General features: G+C 39.8%; 1 pseudogene; it reads right to left on the bottom strand.

Annotated features, from left to right (window-relative positions):
- Nucleotides 1-1,592: 1,592 nt before the first annotated feature.
- LOC100342560 (small ribosomal subunit protein uS2 pseudogene) lies at nucleotides 1,593-2,413 on the bottom strand (annotated as a pseudogene).
- Between the last annotated feature and the right edge of the window lie 19,105 nt (nucleotides 2,414-21,518).

Here is a 21,518-nt window from a genome sequence, read left to right as displayed (position 1 = left end):
CCGTTGTTGCCAGGTTCAATTTGCCAGTGGTTTAATACCTGACTCAGAAAATCCCTGAACATATACCATTCAGTTCTCACAAGCACCAGCCTGCTCCAGTATCCCACTATCTGTGTCTTTTTCTGTGAGTAAAGTAGCATGGAAGGAAGAATCTTCTGGCATGAGATTTTTGTCCTGGTCCGTGCATGAATTTATTTTGTGACTCTGGTTTAGCTATTTCATGTCTCAATTACAAAATGTGATGGTTGAATTGATGATCTCCAAGATCTATTATGGATGTAACAGTTAAAAGTGCAAAGTGTTCCTCTCATCAATCACACTGACTGTCATTGTACAAGCATCAAGTGCCAGTACTATCAGGAAACTGGAACAAAAATCTGAAATTAAATTACTTTAAATGAGTACTCTTTGCCTATTATAGATTAAATTCTGAATAGGAATCACGCTTCTCTAAAATATATATTGGCTTGAAATAATTCTTCATTTTTATGATTAAAATATTTTGTTAGTTTCTGTATTCCTTTATTAATTATTCTTTCTAAATTAAATAAAAATTCCCCATGCCATTAACTTTTACGGCATTAATCTGTTTCTTTCTTTCTTTCTTTTTTTTTTTTTTTGACAGGCAGAGTTAGTGAGAGAGAGAGAGAGACAGAGAAAGATCTTCCTTTTTCCATTGGTTCACTCCCCAAGTGACCGCTATGGCCAGCGTGTTGCAGCCGGCACGCTGCGCCGATCTGAAGCCAGGAGCCAGGTGCTTCCTCGTGGTCTACTATGCGGGTGCAGGGCCCAAGGACCTGGGCCGTTCTCCACTGCACTCCCGGGCCACAGCAGAGAGCCAGACTGGAAGAGGAGCAACCGGGACAGAACCGGCGCCCCAACCGGGACTAGAACCTGGGGTGCTGGCGCCGCAGGTGGAGCATTAGCCTAGTGAGCTGTGGCGCCTGCCTATTTCTAAAAAGAGTGATTTTAAAATTTTTTTGTCTCTTTATGAACTTTTGATGATGCAACATAAGTTTAGCGATTACATATCTGTGGATTTTCATGAAGTAGCAGTGACATAGGAAGTAGAGACTGTTCTGTTTATGCTGCTTTATCTTAATATATATATGCCTATATTGTTTTATGCCATAAATTATTTGCTGGTGTCAGTAACATACAGGTATTTCCCTGGAGTATGCCTCTGTAAAGTATAATCAAGCCAAATAAATAAGCCAGATTTGTATTCTGTCTTTTTGTTCAAATTCATATCTTCTACTTAAAAAAAACAAATTTTTCTTTATCAAATTATGAATTATCCCTTTATTTTTAACATAGATAACATATCACAGAAAATAGATGCAACAGTTCATCTTCTTGAGTATGAATTTGATACAAAAGTTAAAACTATTTAACTAAAGATTTTTCCTTCTTGTTACTTTGCTGTTTAGCCTATGATAGACTCTTACTTATGGTATTATAGAAGGTCAGAACTGCATTAGAGTAGAAGACTTATAAGTCTATTTTTTTTTATTTTTCTTTATTGTAGAAACTGGTGTTTCTTTTACATCAACTTCATTTCCATGTTTGCTTCAGAGACCGTGACAAGCAGCTTAAGACCACTCAGTTGTTGTTCCCACCCACTCAGTGGCCTGAGCACTCCAGTCTTCAGTGGGGAACTGCCGAATAGGCACAGAGGGCACCTGCATGCCTTCGGACAAGTCAGCAACCTCAGGCTGAGTAGCAGTGAACTTGGGCGCTGGGGCTGTCCATTCGCCCTGAAACTCTTCCTTGGTCACAGCTTTTTCAGTGGCAGCCTGCTCTTCTTTTTCAAACTCTTCAGGATCTCTGTAGAAGTAGAGATCAGGCATAACCTCCCAGGGGTGTTCACAGGAGATGGTACCATGCATGTGCAGAACCTCCCGGTCAGCATCCACCACATCAGACCCACTGAGTGGGCTCTCTTATTGTTGCATGGGATGGCAATGTCCACATAGCACAGAGGAGAGTCTGTGTTACACAGAGCATTGATAGGCAGGTTAACATAAGATGCCTCTGTGAGAGGCTAGTGGTCAGCCCGAGATCGGTAACCACCAGAAACCATGGTTCCTGGAAGACTGCCTGGATCTGGTTAGTGAAGGTTCCAGGTGTGAAGTGGCCAGCAATGGGAGTAACTCCAGTGGCAGCAGCAAACTTCAGCACAACCCTCTGGCCAGTGCAGAAGCGTTTTCAATGGCCACAAGGCACAAGTCACCAACAGAAGCTTCTCCCAGGTCCTCTTCAGATTGATGATGTAGATGCCACCACTTTTCCTTTTGTAGATGTGCTGTTCCATCTGGAAGTCAAGGTTGGCGCCACCTAGGTGGGTTCCTGCTGCAAGGAACTTGAGGACGTCCTCCTCCATCATTTGCAGGACATCAAGGGCTCCAGACATTGTGACACCTTCCCCTTAAGTTACACTGGGAATCAAGAACAACGCTGTAAAGCAAGTCTATTTCTTTATTAATCATATGGGAAAATTGGGACCTAAAGCTGGCAAACAATGAAAGTAACACAGGAAGGACTATTCTGCACATTTCACATCATCCTAGAACATCTTGACTTTCAGTGGTGTCTGCCTTTTCTATTATGAATAGGTAACATGAAAAAGAATCATTTCATCTGCCCTTTACACTGGTACCTACACATACCATACTTATTTTGATCTATTTATATTCAAGAACCACAAATTTATTCCTTCTCTTTTCTGCAAACTCCATATCAGAATTCAATCACATTCTTCTGTGCCTTCCAAGGTATAAGTCATTGATAGAAGATAAAAACTCCTCTAGGATTTTTTAAATGATAATCAAGAGACCCACACATTATTTCTAATGAACTTTTTATTAGAAAATTTCAGATTTAAGAAATTTTGTGAAGATGATACTGAGAATTCCCTTATATATGACACTGGCTTCCCTCTGTTGTTAGCATCTTACATTTGTATGATGTGTTTCTCATGATTAATGAGCCAATATTGATACATTATTATTAATAAAGTCTATAATTTTTCAGATTTATTTATTTGTTTTTACCTATTCTTTTTTTTTTTTTCTGTTCCAGAATCCCATCCAGGTTAACACAATGCATTAACTATCATGTCTTGGGTTTTACTTGGCTACGACCACCTTTCAGACATTCTTTGTTTGTATGGCTTTGAAGGTTAGTGGTCATATAGTTTGTAAAATATTTCGCCCTTGGGAGTGTTTGATCTCGTGATTTTCTTATGATTAGATTGGATGTATGTGGTTTGCAGAGGAAAACTACAGAGGTAAAATACCATTCTCATCACATCATATTAAGTTAGATTGGTAAATTATATTTACCACTGTTGATGCTAAACTTGATAACTTAGCTGAACCAGTGTTTGTTGGATTTCTCCTCTGTATAGTTACTCTGCTTCCAGTGAAAATTAGTCACTAGGTGCAGTCTGCTCTTGAAGAGTGGGAATTATGTTATGCCTCCTGCAAAGCAGTATAGCTACATCAATTATTTGGAGTTATTCACACAATAGATTTGTCTGTTTTCTCCCACTTATTTATTTTAATTAATTTATTTGAAAGACAGAGTTACAAAGAGAGCAAGGAAGAGATAGTGACCAATCATCCATCTGCTAGTTCATTCCCCAAATTGCTGCAAGGGCTGGGGCTGGGGCCAGCTAAGCCAGGAGCCTGGATCTCCATCCTGGTGTTCAATATGAATGGCAGGGGCCCAAGTTCTTGGGTCATCTTCAGTTGCCTTCCCAGATGCATTGCCAGGAAGCTGAATTGGAAGTGGGACTCCAACCAGAGCCAATATGGGATGCCAGCATTGCATGTGGCAGCTTAACCTGCCACACAACAACTCTGTCCCTTATTGATTGATTGATTGATTGATTTTTTGACAGGCAGAGTGGACAGTGAGAGAGAGAGAGACAGAGAGAAAGGTCTTCCTTTACCGTTGGTTCACCCTCCAATGGCCGCTGCGGCTGGCGCACCGCGCTGACCCGAAGCCAGGAGCCATGTGCTTCCCCTGGTCTCCCATGCGGGTGTAGGGCCCAAGCACTTGGGCCATCCTCCACTGCACTCCCAGGCCACAGCAGAGAGCTGGACTGGAAGAGGGGCAACCAGGACAGAATCTGGCACCCCGACAGGGACTAGAACCCGGTGTGCCGGCTCCGCAAGGCGGAGGATTAGCCTAGTGAGCCGTGACACCGGCCTATGAACACTTCTTGTTTTTAGGTAATGCCATAAGCTCTAAGTTCATCTTGTAAATTTTTTTTCCAAATACAAATATTGATTATGTCTCAAAGGAGCTCTGGTGTATCTTAAATGGAAAGTGGAATTATAGACCAAGAACTAGGTGTTACCTTACTCATTCCTTTGATGTCATTGATTTTAGAACCTCTCACCTGCCAGAACATGGATTTATATATGTATATTATCATATGTATAGTTACTAACCTGTATACATACATATGTTTATAAGTGTAATGATTTATAACCACCTGAGTCAATATTAAGCTAAATATAAGTTCATACTGACATCTGAAGTTCTAGACCTTTATCATATGCACATTCTGGTTTAGTAATCTTCTTGGTCATCTTCAACTTCCCAATATAGGAGTTCATACCATTTACCACTTAAGTACTTAATTGTTAAATTCTAGTATACAGACACAGTGGTCTCAAAATTGTCAAGCAAACCCATGTGGAAAATGACTTTTGCATTTGAGTATAGTTTTTATTTACTATTCATTTTGACTTCAGTCTTACAGATTCCACTTACTATTAAAGTTTCATAATTCAGAACCTTTTCCTCCATTGCTTTCAGTGAGAGATTATTTCATAGATTTGTGGTACAGTTCCATAGTCATAGTCTGCATTCTATCCTGGGATTCTTCAATCTCATAATTTTTTAAATTGCATACATAAAAATTAACTCCTTGCACTATTAATTTTGGTGGATTTTGAAAAGTGGTAAGTGTCCTATAAGCATCATTACAGTATCCTAAAGAACATTTTTACCACTTAAAAACAGTTATCATATTTAATCTATCTAGCCCTCCAACTACCCACTGAATCCATTGCAACTATTCATCTTTTCTTGTCATCTCTAGTGGTAAAGTTTTGCCAGAATGTCAAATAGAATTTAGTCTTTTCAAAATGGCTTCTTTTACTTATAAATGAGGATAAGAGTTACATCTATTTTCACAAATGGATTTATAGGTCATTTCTTTCTTTCACTAAATAGAATTTCATGGTATGGCTGTATCTCATCTTTTTGTCCTTTCATCATTTTTAAGGAATTTATTACTACATGAGGTTTTTAGGGTCATAGAAAATGTTTGATAATTGCTACTATTCTTATGTTAATGTGATAGTATTACAAAAAGAAAAGACTCAGTGTGGTCCATAGCTACAATTCTAAGAATAGAGTGATACTTTCCAAGCATTTATATATTCAATGTGATTTCATTCAAAATACCAAGGACATTCTTATCAGACCTAGAAAAAAGAATCTTAAAATTCACATGAAAATCAAAAAGACCCCAAATAGCCAAAGAAATCTTAAACAATGAAAACAATGTCAGAGGAATTACAATATGAGATTTTAAGACATATTTCAGGATTGTTATAATCAAAAAAGACTGTTACTGGCACAAAAGTTGACATGTAAGCCATTGGAACTGAATAGAAACCTTGGAAATTAATTCATGCATCTACAACAAACTAATCTTTGACAAATGAGCTACAACCACTCCCTGGAGAATGGACAGTCTCTTCAAAAATGGTGTTGGAAAAATTGCATTTCCGTATGCAGAAGTTTGAAACAAAACCCCTATCTTACATCCTACACAAAAATCAACTCACAGCAAATCAAAGATCTAAACATATGACCTGAAACCATCAAATTACTGGAGGAAAACATAAGGGAAACACTTAAAGACCTTGCCTTAGGCCAACACTTCTTGGATAAGACTCCAGAAACACAGGCAATATAAATAAATATGAACAAATGGAATTATATGAAGTTAAGAAGCATCTGCACAGCAAAGGAAATATAAAAGAAAGAAAAAAGGCAACCAACAGAATGGGAGAAAACATTTGCAAACTACACAACTGATAAAGGGTTAATATCAGGAGCTCAAGAAACTCAAAAACAACAAACAAGCAACCCGGGCAAGAGATGTTTACAGCTTTTGTCTACAGTCCTGAGAAGCAGTGGCTTTTCTACTTACTACTTGCTAAATTTTTTATTTAATGGAGGGTTAAGCTTGTGGTTATAAAGAAAATTGAAAGGATGCCATTGAAAAAATTAAAATACAGAAATGGGCAAGGGATGTTAACAGGCATTTTTCAAGGATAAAATACAAATGACCAACAGTCACATGAAAAAATGCTCAGGTTCACTAGCCATCAGGGCAATGCAAATACAAATCACAATGTGGTATCATCTCACCCCAGTTAGAATGATTATCATCCAAAAATAAAAGGATAACAAATGCTCTGAAGGACAGGCAGGAAAGGGTAGCCTAATACACTGTTGATGGGAATGTGAATTGGTACAATCATTGTGGGTGAGACAATAGAGACTCCTCAGAAAACTAAAGATAGATCTACCATATGACCAACTATTCCACTCCTGGAAATATATTCAAAAGAAATAAAAGCAGCATATGAAAGAGTTACCTGCACTCCAATGTTTATAGCACCTCAATTCACTATAACTAAAGGTATGGAGCCAAACTTGATGCCCATGATTGATAACTGTATAAAGAAAATGTGGTATATATACATGATGAAATACTACTCAGCCATAAAACAAGAAGCCCTGAAATTTGTAACAACATGAATGCAACTAATCGTTATCCTAATTGAATTAAGCCAGACCTTAACAGAAAAATAGTGTGTGTTTGTGGTACTTTATATATATATATATATATATATATATATAGTATATATATAGTATATATATAATTATATATATGTGAAATACTAATGACCAACAGTCATATGAAAAATGCTCAGTTCACTAACCACCAGGGCAATGCATATATATATATTATATATACATAATTGTATATGCATATACTATTATATACTATAATTTTAATTATCTGTGGTTATTTTAAAGTTTATTAAGGTTTATTGCATATACGTGAAATGGACATCTTTTCATTTGATTGTTACTTATAACCATTGTCTATATTCCTGCTTCTTTTTAATTCTCACTTGTTGAACTCTTTATCTAGTGGAGCATTAACACTTTGACTATAATATACATTTTTTTTTTTTTTTGACAGGCAGAGTGGACAGTGAGAGAGAGAGACAGAGAGAGAAAGGTCTTCCTTTTGCCGTTGGTTCACCCTCCAATGGCCGCCGCTGCAGCCGGCGCACCGCGCTGATCCTGGCAGGAGCCAGGAGCCAGGTGCTTTTCCTGGTCTCCCATGGGGTGCAGGGCCCAAGCACCTGGGCCATCCTCCACTGCACTCCCTGGCCATAGCAGAGAGCTGGCCTGGAAGAGGGGCGACCGGGACAGAATCCGGCGCCCCAACCGGGACTAGAACCCGGTGTGCCGGCGCCGCAAGGTGGAGGATTAGCCTATTGAGCCACGGCGCCGGCTTCATAATATACATTTAAAAGTACATATTCACCTTTGAAGAGCACCTTGATTGAGTTCAGTTTTTGGCTATTCTCAATAAATATGTAATCATTCACTTGAAGACGTTCATGTAGGCATAAATTTTAAAATCAGTTTGGTAAATATAAAAGTATACAATTGTTGAATAATATGATGAGAGTATATTTAGCTGTGTAAAACACTGCTAAATTGTCTTCAAAGTGGGCATTTTGCATTCTTGTCAGCAAAGAATAAAAATGAGAATTCCTGTTGCTTAGCATCCTTTCAAATTGGTATTGGTATTTTTTAAGTATTAACCATTCTAATTGGATTGTATTAATATTTCTTTGTTTTAATTTGCTTTTCTCTAAAAACAAATTATTTGTGCATAAATTCATATGTTCCTATGTCTTTTTTTCTTAAAGATTTATTTATTTGAGAGGCAGAGCTGCAGAGTGAGTGAGAGACAGAGAGAGATGTCTTCCAACTGCTGGTTCACTCTTCAAATGGCCGCAATGGTTGCAGATGGGCCCATCTAAAGCCAGGAGCCAGGAGCTTCTTCCAGTTCTCCCACATGGGTGCAGGGGCCCAAGCTCTTGGGCCACCGTCTGGGCCACCATCTCCTGCTTACCCAGGATATAGCAGAAAGCTGGACTGAAAGAGGAACAGCTGGGACTTTAACTGGTACCCATATGGGATGCAGACACCATAGGCAAAGGTTTAGACCACTACACCACAGCATGGTCCCTCATATGCTTCTTTAACATACACATGGATGAATCTTAATTGATGATGTATCTTCTCAGAAATTTTGTTAATTTTAAAAATCTAGTTGATCTAAGAGTTCTTATTGTGTCCTAAATACAAGACCTTTACCATACATGTGCTTTGCAATTGTATATTCTCCAAGTCTGTGGCTTGTGTTTCCAGTCCCAACAATATACTTCACAAAAGCTATTCAATGTTAATAAAATATATGTTTTTAAGTTTTTGTTTCATGGATCATAAATTTATTTGGTGTTCTGTCTCAAAACTCAACATCAAATTCAAGGTTACTTAGATTTCACCTATAAGATTTTTTTGTGTTTCATTTTACATTCTGGCTCAAGAGCTAAATTAATTCTTGATTATACATGAGCTCTGTACCTAGTCATGCAGCTTCTCTCTCTCTCTCTTTCTCTCTCTCTCTCTCTCTCTCAGTACATACAGTTTTTCAAATTATGTTTTTTGTATTGTATTTAGAATTATGTTTTGAGGTGAATTCGTTCCGAGAGGAGGAGCATGGTGGGGGCAAGAGGCACAGAGTCACCACACAGACCCCAGGAGTCAGGTAAAAGCAGGGCAGAGGCGAACATCCCGCAGACTCATTTATTTCAGTTGGTACAGCAGCTTATATAGCTAAGGAAGCCAATCCGGTCAAGGGGCATTCTAAGCCCTAACCAATCACAGCCTGTTGCCAGGCAGTTTCTGAAGCCATCCAGTCACAGCCTGTTGTCAGTCAGGCTCTGATGTCATGTGGTTTCCAAAGCCATCCAATCACAACTTGTTGCCAGGCACTTTCCGTTGCCAGTGGCCATCTTGCCATGGCCTTCACATTCCACTACATTTCTCCTTTTTCATTTATTTTTGAGCAACAGGAGGCATGATTCTTGGCCATACCATTGTTGACCCCATTTCCATGTGGTCTCCATATGTGGCTGTGCCTGTCTTAGGTTGTTCCCCAGGGGATCTTACCCATCATTGACTAACCAGCACTCAAAATGGGAGACCGCAGGATTGCTTGCTCAGATGGGGGTAGGAATGAGGAACAATGATAATCAGGAATGGCATGACTGTACACAGGCTGTGGGCTGTATAGTGGCTGACCAGAGCTAGTGGGGTATAAAATAGTAGTGGATGTGGCTATGGGCAGTTTCTCAGGGTAGGATGATAGGGCAGGTGTGTATCCTAACAAGGTGCACTCTCAGTCTTGTTCAGCTGGTTCTGGTTGACTGTCAGTTGCAGGCTTGATGTTTCTGGCTGGTACCCAAATGGGCTGTCCTGCATTCTCTGGAAAGACACAAGCATATTCTTGGCCCTTGGTTAGCAGAAGCCTGTTTATGAGCTTTGGAATCCAGGGCCTGAATTCTGCATCTGCTCCTACATTAATGGCAAATATACAGGTGGGATGGGGTCTAACAGCTGCCCTGAGAGCCTGGGGTGCCTGGGGACTGCCACAAATGTGAGGATCCTCACTGGGTGTGGATGGGATGACCTCACATGGGTTATCACCTGGAGGTCATCTAAGTCCATCCAACGGGTATTTGGGGGGTGGCTGACTAGGCATTGCTGTGTTGTCCGCTGTCATGTCATTTTCACTGTTGGAGCTCTCTCTCCCTAAGTCATCAACTGTTGCCTGTGAGGCAGAGGCCTGGAGTGACAGGCTCTTAACACTCACAGATTCATTGTGTTTGGTAATATGTGTGCACTTCTGAGAGGGGGTTATCTTTCCCATGTTTGAGTGTTTAAGAGCAGCACACCATGCCAACTCTAGCCAGAGTAAAGACACACACAGCACTGCTGCCATAACAAAACAAATTCCTAGCACCTCAGCAGCTGATGTCATTATGCAGGGGGTTCTCTATGTTAGACGAACAGACAGTGGTATATCAGATTGCACGTATGTCCTGTGCTTAGTGGGGGACTTCCTTGATTTGTTAGGTCAAGGCCGTATGCCCACACGGTGTCTCTGGAGCATCACCTTTCTCGAGTGAAGATGACTTGGTTCCGAATTCTGGGATGGTCAGTCCTTTATTTAAATTCGCTGGGCAAACCAAAAGCAAAAGGAGGAGGCGGGACGTGGCATTACACTTCTGGACAGTGTGTGCCTAACCTGGGGTCACTTAGACCTAGGACAAGGACAAGGAAAGGGGCTTAGGAGGGGGTCCTGTGCTCATACTCACAGAACTGAACAGCACACAAAACACCAAGGGGCCTACTTGCTGAAATCAAGGGAGTACCTCGCCGAAGCCAACACACTGTTTCTCTCTGTCTGTTGGGCACCAGATGTTGAGGTGGATTCGTTCTGAGAGGAGGAGCATGGTGGGGGCAAGAGGTGCAGAGTCACCACACAGACCCCGGGAGCTGGGTGAAAGCAGGTCAGAGGTGAGCAGCCTGTAGACTCATTTATTTCAGTTGGTACAGCAGCATATATAGCCAAGGCAGCCAATCCAGTCAAGAGGCAGTCTATGCCCTAACCAATCACAGCCTGTTGCCAGGCAGTTTCTGAAGCCATCGCAGTTTCCATTGCCAGTGGCCATCTTGGCATGGCCTTCTCATTCCATCACAGTGCAGCTTCTCTCTCTCTCTCTTTCTTTCTCTCTCTCTCTCTCAGTATATACAGTTTTTCAAAATATCTTTTTTGTATTGTATTTAGAATTGAATTTTCACCTTTTCCAAAATCAGTTGAATATATGTGTGTTTATATATTTTTAGTCTGTTAGTTTTCTTTGAACTATATGTCTGTTCATTTGCCAGTACCCTGCTGTCTTCATTACTGTAATTTTATAGGAAATTTTGAAATCAGATACTGTCTGACTGCAGGTCTCTGAAAAATCCTAGAAGAGTCACTGAAGTTCAGCTTTTTTTTTTTTAAAGATTTCTTTATTTATTTGAAATTCAGAGTTACACAGAGAGAGGAGAGGGAGAGAGAGAGAGAGACAGAGAGACAGAGGTCTTCCAACTGATGGTTCACTCCTCAACTGGCCGCAATGGCTGGAGCTGCACCAATCCGAAGCCTGGAGCCAGGAGCTTCTTCTGGGTCTCCCACACAGGTGCAGGGACCCAAGCACTTGGGCCATCTTCTATTGCTTTCCCAGGCCATAGCTGAGAGCTAGAACAGAAGTGGAGTAGCTGGGTCTCGAACTGGCACCCATATCGGATGCCGGTGCTTCAGGCCAGGGCATTAACCTGCTGCACCACAGCACAAGCCCCTGATGTTCAGTTTATCTAGTTTTGTTGTTGTTTAATAAGCTCTTTACACATCAAATTTTTTTCCAACAGTAGTTTTCCCTCAAATAGTTTTTTGAACTTTCAGGAATGAATTGATGTGGTTTCCATTGAGGTACGCCTGGGCTTTACCAGTGTGCTGATAATTCAAGTTTTTGATCTACTTATGTTTAAATTCTTATCAGAGGGAAGACACTCACTCTGCCTCAATTTTCTCGAGTAAAAATGAAAGAGCTCCAATAATCTATCTTAAAGAATGCATCTGGTTTACTATTAGTTCTTAAGAGTAAAATCCTACATTCAGGACTTAAAGCCATATGGTGATCCACCATTTCTTTCCAGTAGGTGGTTCTGCTTAGACTTTTCACATTTAGAAAGGCCCCATTCTGGACCCTCATCATATCTCCATCAGGCTTTCTTATGGCCTGAAACATCCTCTGATTCTGGTTGTAAATTATTATCATGTTCTACCATTTTTTAGAAACAAACATACTATTACATGTGTCACAGCTGGAGAAGGGTGAACAATCTGACAGTTCACATTTCTATGAAGATATAACCAATCATCTGGTTTTATTCAATCTATGCCTCTTGTAAATATTGTTTGACATTACCACTGCCATTATTATTAGCTATTTCTTCTTGATTTCTTACTTACAAAGCAGTATTGTAAACCTTGCATACATTATCTAATTTATTTTGTATATCAATCTCTTAAGTTAGACATTCTTCCATCTTATTCAAGTGCCATTTTGATATAATGACTACCTTACCTTTGTACTTTCTGTATGTGGATGGCCTGGCATTTGAAATCAGTTATAGGCTTCTGTTCATTACTAAGTCATATTCATGTGCATTTCTGGTAGACTTAAATGTTTATAATCAGCTGTTTGCTACCTTCAAACAGAGTCTGTCTTTTCATGTGATTTACACTTACATTTCATAATTCTAAATGTTTATAGGGTTGGAATGCCATCTCTCATAACTGATTAGAATGTTCTTGTAGCCAGGCATTGCCTGATTATACTGAACTAAAATCTCAAGAGACATGAGTGGTGGTCCAGATCCGGTAAGTAGCTATGTTACCCTAAGCAAGTCATATTTTTGTATTATTTCCAACTATTTTCCAATACTGTACTAAGGGCTTTATTTATTTTATTTCCATCCATCACAACAACTTATAAGATGTATGTTGATAATAATGTGATTCTATAGTTGAGAACAGTGAAGAACAAAGGAGTTATATAACCTAGCCAAGGCACACAGCTCTGGAATATGAACCCAGGTAGTCCATTTTTCTCACTGCTGTGCAATGCTGCTTCTTATATGCACCAATTAATTGTTCAAAACACCTTTACTAAAAACCTGCACTGATGTTGTGTTAGATGTTAGGAACATAGAAACGAAAAGCTCTTCCCTAGTGATTCCTGTGGCCTTCAAAATACTTATTAGAGGAATGCAGTCCACGTATCTTCTGCAGGAGCAGCTCTGGAGAGATTTTTAAAGACGTGTACTCCTAAGGGATCACCTGGGATCTACTGAATCATATGCACTTTTAAATGCAAGAAGCACCAATATCACACACTAGGACACTAGACTATAGCTTGAAGCCCTTTGTTTCTTCCCGGGAGTTTAGTTTTTCCAACTGTAAGGAAGAGAGTGTGCTTTGATAATATGTGAAGTTCCTTTGGACCTAATATTGTTATTGGTACCTTCTTGGTCACATTGCAGAAAACATCACATGAATGTGACCTGGAAGGTGGAGGCTGACACCCTCTGCCCAGGTGTGTGGGTTCTTGTGTGCATGAGAGTGATTGTTATCTGCAACAGAGATCAGACATTGGTGTTGTGTTTTCATCTTTTTCCTTGTTTCTGCAGGCGGTTGAGGAGATTAGATTGCATCCCAGCAAGCTAGATACTGTATCCAGACAATTTATATGGCTTTTATATTTATTTAGAGAGCAGTAGGCCTAGCCCAGCTCCTGCTGTATGAGGCAGCGACAGGAGAATTTAAAAGGACTGTTTCATTAATTTTGGAGGGAATTTATTGCTGACAAAAGACTGCATTATTGATGGTGAGATTCATCCCTCGCCTTGTCTCCCAGGAGCCTGGAGGGAGAGCCGCCCCCGCGCCTGCCTGCAGCCTCCTTGGCTGTGCTGCAGCGGGCACAGGCCAAGGGAAGCCCTTCCCGGGGGGGAGGAGGGAGTCGTGCTGGCTCAGCGCCTGCTGAGTTGCTGCCATGGCAGAGCCTCCATCTGATGGTACCGCGGCAATCTTGGAGCAAGAAGGACACTTAGAGGTCGCTCTGCTCCTTCTTCGCTCTGCACAGATGGGGTCCTTCACACCCCAGAGAGGGCAAGCTATTCACCCACAAGACAAGTCAGAAATCAGGTAGCAATCAAGCGCATCTGCGTAGCTTCTCTCTCTCCCTCTCTCTCAAATTAAAACTGCTTCCTTAATGACACTCGAAGGATGAGCGTGGGCAGCTTTCTATGTGTTCATTGCACAGCACTGAACTTCCTCAAACAGTGACAATAATATATTGTTTCAGACTTCAGATCACGGAAAATGGATTTTGTCGCTCATCCCTTTGCAATGTGAGAAATGAAAAGTTGCTGTGGTGCTCTCATAGTTTTTTAGCTGCTTGGCGATGGGTCTGGATCTGGGTGGATTCGTTGAATATCATCAAGTTTATGCCAATGCCAATCTTGTGAAGTGAGTGAGGCTCAGTACAATTATTTGTTTCTTCATCCAACTGAATTTAAAAAACCATTTTATAAACAATTGGAGACTTAGCTGCAGGATTACAGAATCTGCTTTTGTAAGAGGTTCCAACCTGGGTTTCTCAAGGTGGAGGAATTCATTTTCCTGTTAGGCATGGAGAAAGAAGCGATGACTGCCGTGAAACCAAGGGGTGAGTGCATGAAGTAGATCTGCCCCGAAACACAAACTACCCTTAGTCATCTAGAAACTGAGGCTGAGAATGAAGGGTGTGGGCCATGAGGGCTAGGCTTACCTGAGGTGAGTGAAGACGGAAGTAACTGCCTTAGCTTCCACTTTCCTGTGCCGAGACAGAGCCTTTCCCATGTAGACAAGAAATGCCTAGAAGTAGAATTACGGTCTAACCTTTCCTTAAGAACTAATAACTTTCTAGCTTTAACACTATATAGTTCGAGCATTTAGAAATTGAGGAATCTGATGACCGTGTGGCCTTAATACTCCTAAGACACTGGATCTGGAAGGAATTTTAGATCTCCCTGGACCATCAAACTAAAATGCCTGATTTGGCAGATGAGAACTGAACCCACAGGAGGAAGGGGATGTTGTAAAATCTACAGGCAGGTCCAGTTCTCTGCTATGGCCCGGGAGAGCAGTGGAGGATGGCCCAAGTGGTTGGGTCCTGCACCCACATGGGAGACCAGGAGAAGCACCTGGCTCCTGGCTTTGGATCGCCACAGCGCGCCAGCCGTAGCGGCTACTTGGGGAGTGAACCAACGGAAAAAGGAAGACCTTTTTCTCTCTCTCTCTCTCTCTCTTTCTCTCTCTCTCTCTCTCTCTCACTGTCTAACTCTACCTGTCAAAAAAATTAAAAATTAAAAAAATTAAAAATTAAAAAATTAAAAGCTACTGGCAGAATCCTGATTTAAATTAATGTTGCCCAACAACCATGTAAGGAGTTCTCTGTATCACACCATGTGCCTTCCTTTATATTTCTGTATATGTATGTGTCTACATACATTTGCAATATTTTATATAAATAAAATTATTTATATAGTGTGTACATCCATAGATCATACATTAAATATGTATACATGCATACATACACAGTAGTCTTCAGAAAGTTCATAGAAATGTATATAATGAAAATAAAACAATGCATGGTCTTTAAACATTTTTGCAACAAAATGTACTATTTTAATTTTATTTTCCATAAACTTTTTGAAGTGTGTGTGTGTGTGTGTGTGTGTCTTTTCCTTGCTTATCTATTATTCCATAGTCAGCAATGGTGACTAAAGACATACCTTGAATATGGTGAAAACAAAATTACTGCACATATTCTATAATGCCCAACTCTAGGCTATTTAATTAGTGAAGTTAAAACAGTGATAGTAAATGGAGCTGTGCACAAGGTACATCTGTGATTGTTCCTTCCACTTAATGATTTTACTCAAGCCGACTTTGAAATTAAAGATAATTAAATTTTGGAGGTGGAAGATCAGAGAACAGGAGTGACAGCCCACAGAAATCCCAAGTGATTTAGGAAAAGCAGCCCGGATGGAATTGCACAGCATGGATGGAATTGATAAAAACAAGTCAATTGCTGTAAGGTTATTTAGTGTGAAAACACCTGGAAGATCTGCTTTAGTAATAGGGGCAGAAGTCTTGGGCTCTATTTTCCTAATTGGTTTCCTCAAGATGTGTTCTTCAGGAGGACCTTTGTGTACTTAGCTGTTAAATGAAGTAGTAGGAATTGATCACTTTAAGGGCCACTGTCACTAACTGAGTAATATTATTATAATAGCAGTTATTTCAAGTCATGTTTTTTATCTGAATTTCTTCAGTTAATCATTATTTAGCAACTATTTATGGACTATTTTGAGCTAGGTAGCATGCTAGGCTGCATATTGTGATTTTTAAAATTTTTTTTTTAATTTTTTGGACAGGCAGAGTTAGACAGTGAGAGAGAGAGAGACAGAGAGAAAGGTCTTCCTTTTTCCGTTGGTTCACCCCCCAAGTGGCCGCTATGGCCAGCGTGTTGCAGCCATTGCGCTGAGCTGATCTGAAGCCAGGAGCCAAGTGCTTTCTCCTGGTCTTCCATGTGGGTGCAGGGCCCAAGCACCTGGGCCATCCTCCACTGCACTCCCGGGTCACAGCAGAGAACTGGACTGGAAGAGGAGCAACTGGGACAGAACCGGCGCCCCAACCGGGACTAGAACCCAGTGTGCCGGTGTCGCAGGTGGAGGATTAGCCTAGTGAGCCGAGGCGCCAGCCTGCATATTGTGATTAAGACAACTGCTTCAAAAACTCAATATCTCGTCAGGATAGACTTAACTATTGTGCTATTCAGTGTTTTCTTTGTTGTAGACATTAGCAGTCCCCTTATCCAAAGGCAGATGCCAGATGATAAATTCTTATTATATTAAGGAATTCAGGAGACCAAACAACATAAGGATACAACAGCAATAAATCCAGAGGCAAGATATTACATGCAAAATATGGTGGAAGAGGAAATTTACTGATTAAACGGAGGAGTGGGTAAATAAACACAAATCAAGGGTTCCATGAGAAGTCAATAGATTCAAATGGCAAAATGAAATAATGTGGAATCAGGCCATTTTTCCTGAAAGTGTGACCATAGGTCACTACTTTAGAATTGTCTAGGGGTTGCTTGCAGTGCCGAATATCAGAGTACAACAAGTTCAGTTCTCTAGAGTCGAAGCCTGAGCATAGAGGTAGACAAATATTTGTTTCATAGCAAGTAGCAAAACTGTAGATATTTCTTTAGAATGTTAAATTTTAGGAAACACTGGACCAGGTAATTGTACACATTGAAAATAGAATAAAAAAATTACCATGATATTTTGCACAATTGAATAAGACATCTGATGAATCTTAATCCTAAAAATCAGAAAACCCACTTCATAATAAGCAATATAGCATCCATATATTTTCCTTTTTAAATTTCTGGAATATGTATTGATTGGAAAACTAGATAATACTCAAAATTCATGGTACTGATTTATGCCTTGCTATGAGAATCCATTACAAATAAATACCATGACCTCTATTTCTCCATTCATTTTTTAAAAAAAGTCTAGTGTCCTAATATCAACAAAAAGACAAGAAAAGCGATTAAAAGTAGTTAATATTGCATGACAGAAAGGACTACAGTGGATATTAATGTTTAATATAGAATTATATATGGTTTAGTACAACACAGTTTTGTTTCTTGTTCTGAGTTCTGATTATATATAAAAATGATTTAATTGTACTAGAAAAGATATTGAAAATGCATCAAAAATATTCCAAATTGAGGTGCAAATATACACCTGCATGTATTGTGAAAAAACAATTAAAATAAATTAATGGTTTAAAAAATTTCCTTAATGCACTTGAGAAGGCTTACTTTTTGCTCTTTACTTTAGCAAGCCAGTTCCTTATTTTTTCACAAGATGGTGCTGTAAATGTGACTTCTTTACTGACTGAAAAATAAGATGGCTGTGGTACATTATGAAATAATTGAACCTTTACCTGCTATACCCACCGTTGTAAGGTTTCTTGCCAGTTAATACTAAAGCATTTGTCAGTGACTTTCTAATCACTGTTATTAACTATGAAAAAATGTACAGGAGCGATCTCGAGAATAATATGGCATCTGCTTTGCTCTCAAAGCAAGGAGCAAAATAGTTTTTGTATTCTAAAGTTATAAATCTCCAGTTGGGAGACCCACAAACACAACAGTGGACTGAAAAAGCAGGAATAGGAAATTCCCACTGTGGTTGGTTCAGCAGCACCAAGGCCAGTTTCCTTATTTTTTTTCTCCTTTTGTTTCTCTTTTCTTCCTCCTCCTCCATCTCCTTCCCTTCTCTCTTCTTCTCCTCCCCTCACTTCTTTCTTCTTTGGGATTCTATAATTTATAGAGTTGCCAACAACTATAGTACTTTTGGTAAATCCTGTACTGGATTTACAAAATTTTTAGATTAATGTGCTGCTTTATGAATTTGTATTCTGTTGTGAGAAGAATATCATTTCTAATATTTTGTTCATGAGTATATGTATTTTTGATTGTTTAACTTAATTATCTTACATGAAATTTAAGTTTGAATTGTCTGAAAAAAATTCTATCATGTACAGTCTAAGGTATGATAAAATCTATAGGGAAGTCAGATTGAAAGCAGTTTGTGGCACTAAACTGTTTTCTTCCTTCATGTCCCAAATTGTCATATTTCTATTTATTTATATTTAATTCTGGAAATGTTATTGGATTGAGAATCTTTTCTTTCTGTGATTGTGGCAAAGAATGCAGCATTAACTGTGTTTGTCCCACCATTATGTTAGAATTCCTGTAGTTCTCAGACATCTATATGTGTGGTGTTATGCTCTATAGTACCTGGAGTATATATAAACTTTAACCAATAACAGAATGCTTAACATAGTGGCCACTTAGAAATAATTTAATTAATTTTCCTTTGTGGTATATATACACAAAATATATTTTATACACACACATTTGGTCTTTGTCCCTGGTTCTTGGTAGAGTTCCTAAAAATCTTGAAATGTCTGAGTGATAGGAGTTTCTGTAGGGAATCCCTTGTGACCATTCCTAACTTTATGCTAATGAGGCAAATGTTGATGGGGGATCACCTACAAGAGATTCAGAATGGAGGCTGGTTGTTAAAAGAGAAACCAACCACCTAGTATGAGGATTAGAACTATCAGACCTATCCCCAAACTCCAGGGACAGTAGAGGAGCTAGAGATTGAGTTTAATGATCAATGCTTTAACCACTACCGTCTGTATAAAGAATGTTCCATAAAAACTGGTGAACAACAACCTAAGGGAGCTCCATGTCATTGAACACATTCATATGCTGGGGGGATGATGTGTCCACCCAGAGAAGGCCTCAAAACTCAGCACCTCTCTAAGTGCTTTTCCTTGAGCTTCATTTCTATTTGATATTCCTGAGTTGATTTTTTTATTACAAGACTGTAATTTTAAATGTAGTGTTTTCCTGTGTTCTGTGAGTTACTTTAGCAAATTATTAAACCTAAAGGGGTAGAGGAGCAAGTTGAGGGAATCCTCACATTTACAATTGGCCATGCAGAAGTACAGACAGCTGGGCTAGCATCTGAAGTGGGACAATATTGTAGAATTGAACCCTTTGCCTGTGGGATCTTTTCTCATTCTGGCTAGTTACCATCAGGATGGATTGCATTGTTAGACACCAGTTTTGTTCAAAAATTAGTTGGAGAATGGGCTAGTACTGAAAAAACAAATATCTTACCAATATTATCAGTACTGATAGAAGTTTAAAACCAAGACTTGGTTAAGTGGTATATCCAAAATCAGGCTGTGAACCCCACTAGAAGCTGGCAAAACCAGGAGAATCAAGGCCTCCTGACTGTAAATGCAGTGATCTTTTCTCTATGTCACACTGCCCTTCTACTATACATTTGCTTATATATTTACATTTTTTTTTTAAAAAAAGATTCATTTATTTGAAAGGCAGAGTTACAGAGACACAGAGGCAGAGAGAGAGAGAGAGAGAGAGTAGTGAGAGAGAGAATCTTCCATCCACTGGTTCACTCCCTAAATGGCCACAAGAGCTGGAGCTGGGACTATCTAATCCCAGGAGTCAGGAGCATCTTCCTGATCTCCCACATGGGTGCGGGGGTCCAAACTTGGACCATCTTCTACTGGTTTTCCAAGCACATTAGCAGGGAGTTGGATCAGAAGTAGAGCAGCCAGGACTTGAACCGGTGCCAATATGGGATGTTAGCATTGCAGGGGGCTGCTTTAACAGTTATGCTTCAGCGCTGGCCCCTATGTATCTACTTTTGATCCACTACTAGAACACAGTCTTCTGCTGGGGACAAGATTTATGGATGATTGGGAAATTTACAAGGAAGTAGGAATTATCTGTGTTTTTAAAAACATCTCCCACAACAGAGGATTGAGAGAATCAGATGGTTATTCTGTATTCTAATCAACAGTGGATCTAAGGTTTCCAGAGAGTCTTCCAGTGCGATTTATATTGAGGATTTATTTTTTCTTTTGTAAAAAAATTGCTAATTTTCAAAAAGGGAACAAAACTGACAGTCTTTTACTTTTATTTTGCAATGGAACTTTGGAATATATTTTTACAAGGCCCTACTTCATCCATTTTCTATCTTTTTTAAAAAAAGATTTATTTATTTAAAAGATGATCTTACAGAAGTGAGGAAGACACTGAGAAATTTTCCATCTGCTAGTCTACTCCTCATACGGCCATAACTACCATGGCTAGGCCAGGCTAAAGCCAAGAACCAGGAGCTTTTTCTGGGACTCCCAAGTTGGGGCAGGAGCCCAAGGACTGGGCCATCCTCTGCTGCTTTCCCAGGCACATTAGCAGGGAGCTGGATCTGGAGAGGAACAGTCGGGACTTGAACCAGTGCCCATATGGGATGCTGGCACAACAAACAGTGGCTTTACTCACTTTGCCACAACACCAGCCCCATGCACATTTTCTATTTTGATACTAAGAACACCAGGATCTTAAATGGTAGTATACTCTTGGACAGGTGAAGTAGCTGAGTTTTACAGGATGTTCTGGTCAAATAATCTTCCCAAGATGAAGAGTTTTGAGTAGTGGACTCAGTTTGGCATCATGGACTTTTGGCTTTTACATAAATACTACCCTCAAAATCACAGGAAAAGATAACAATATTGTGGTCCATTTACTGAGAGTCAGCTGCTATACATTATGTCCTGTATGGTAAGGGATATGAAGGTGGGTAAGATGCACTATCCATCTTCAAATGACTTATAGTCTTGTAGGGTCACAAACACAGATAAAATTAGAATATCATTGATTGTGATGGACTACAGTAGAGGTTGATTCAGAGTATTGCAGATGAAGATAGCATTGTCGTAGTCTGATGGAAGCCACCAATAGCTCTCACCTGAACTACTACCCTAATGTTCTATCTTCTTCCTCTTCTTCACTCTTGCTCTGTACCATTCATTCTCCTCCCACGAGTTGGATTTATGCTTTTAAGATATAAATTGGAGGGAGCCGGTGCTGTGGTGCAGTGGGTTTAGCCATGCTTGTAGTGCTGGCTTCCCATATGGGTGGCAGTTTGAGTCCTGTCTACTCCACTTATGATCCAGTTCACTGCTACAGTGCCTGGGAAAGCAGTGAAGGATGGCC

Source organism: Oryctolagus cuniculus, chromosome 4 (assembly GCF_051225735.1).
Source record: "Oryctolagus cuniculus isolate XC-2025 breed Fujian yellow rabbit chromosome 4, ASM5122573v1, whole genome shotgun sequence".
NCBI lineage: Eukaryota > Metazoa > Chordata > Mammalia > Lagomorpha > Leporidae > Oryctolagus > Oryctolagus cuniculus.
Note: the sequence above shows the minus strand (reverse complement) of the source record. Positions and strands in the feature narration are given on the sequence as shown.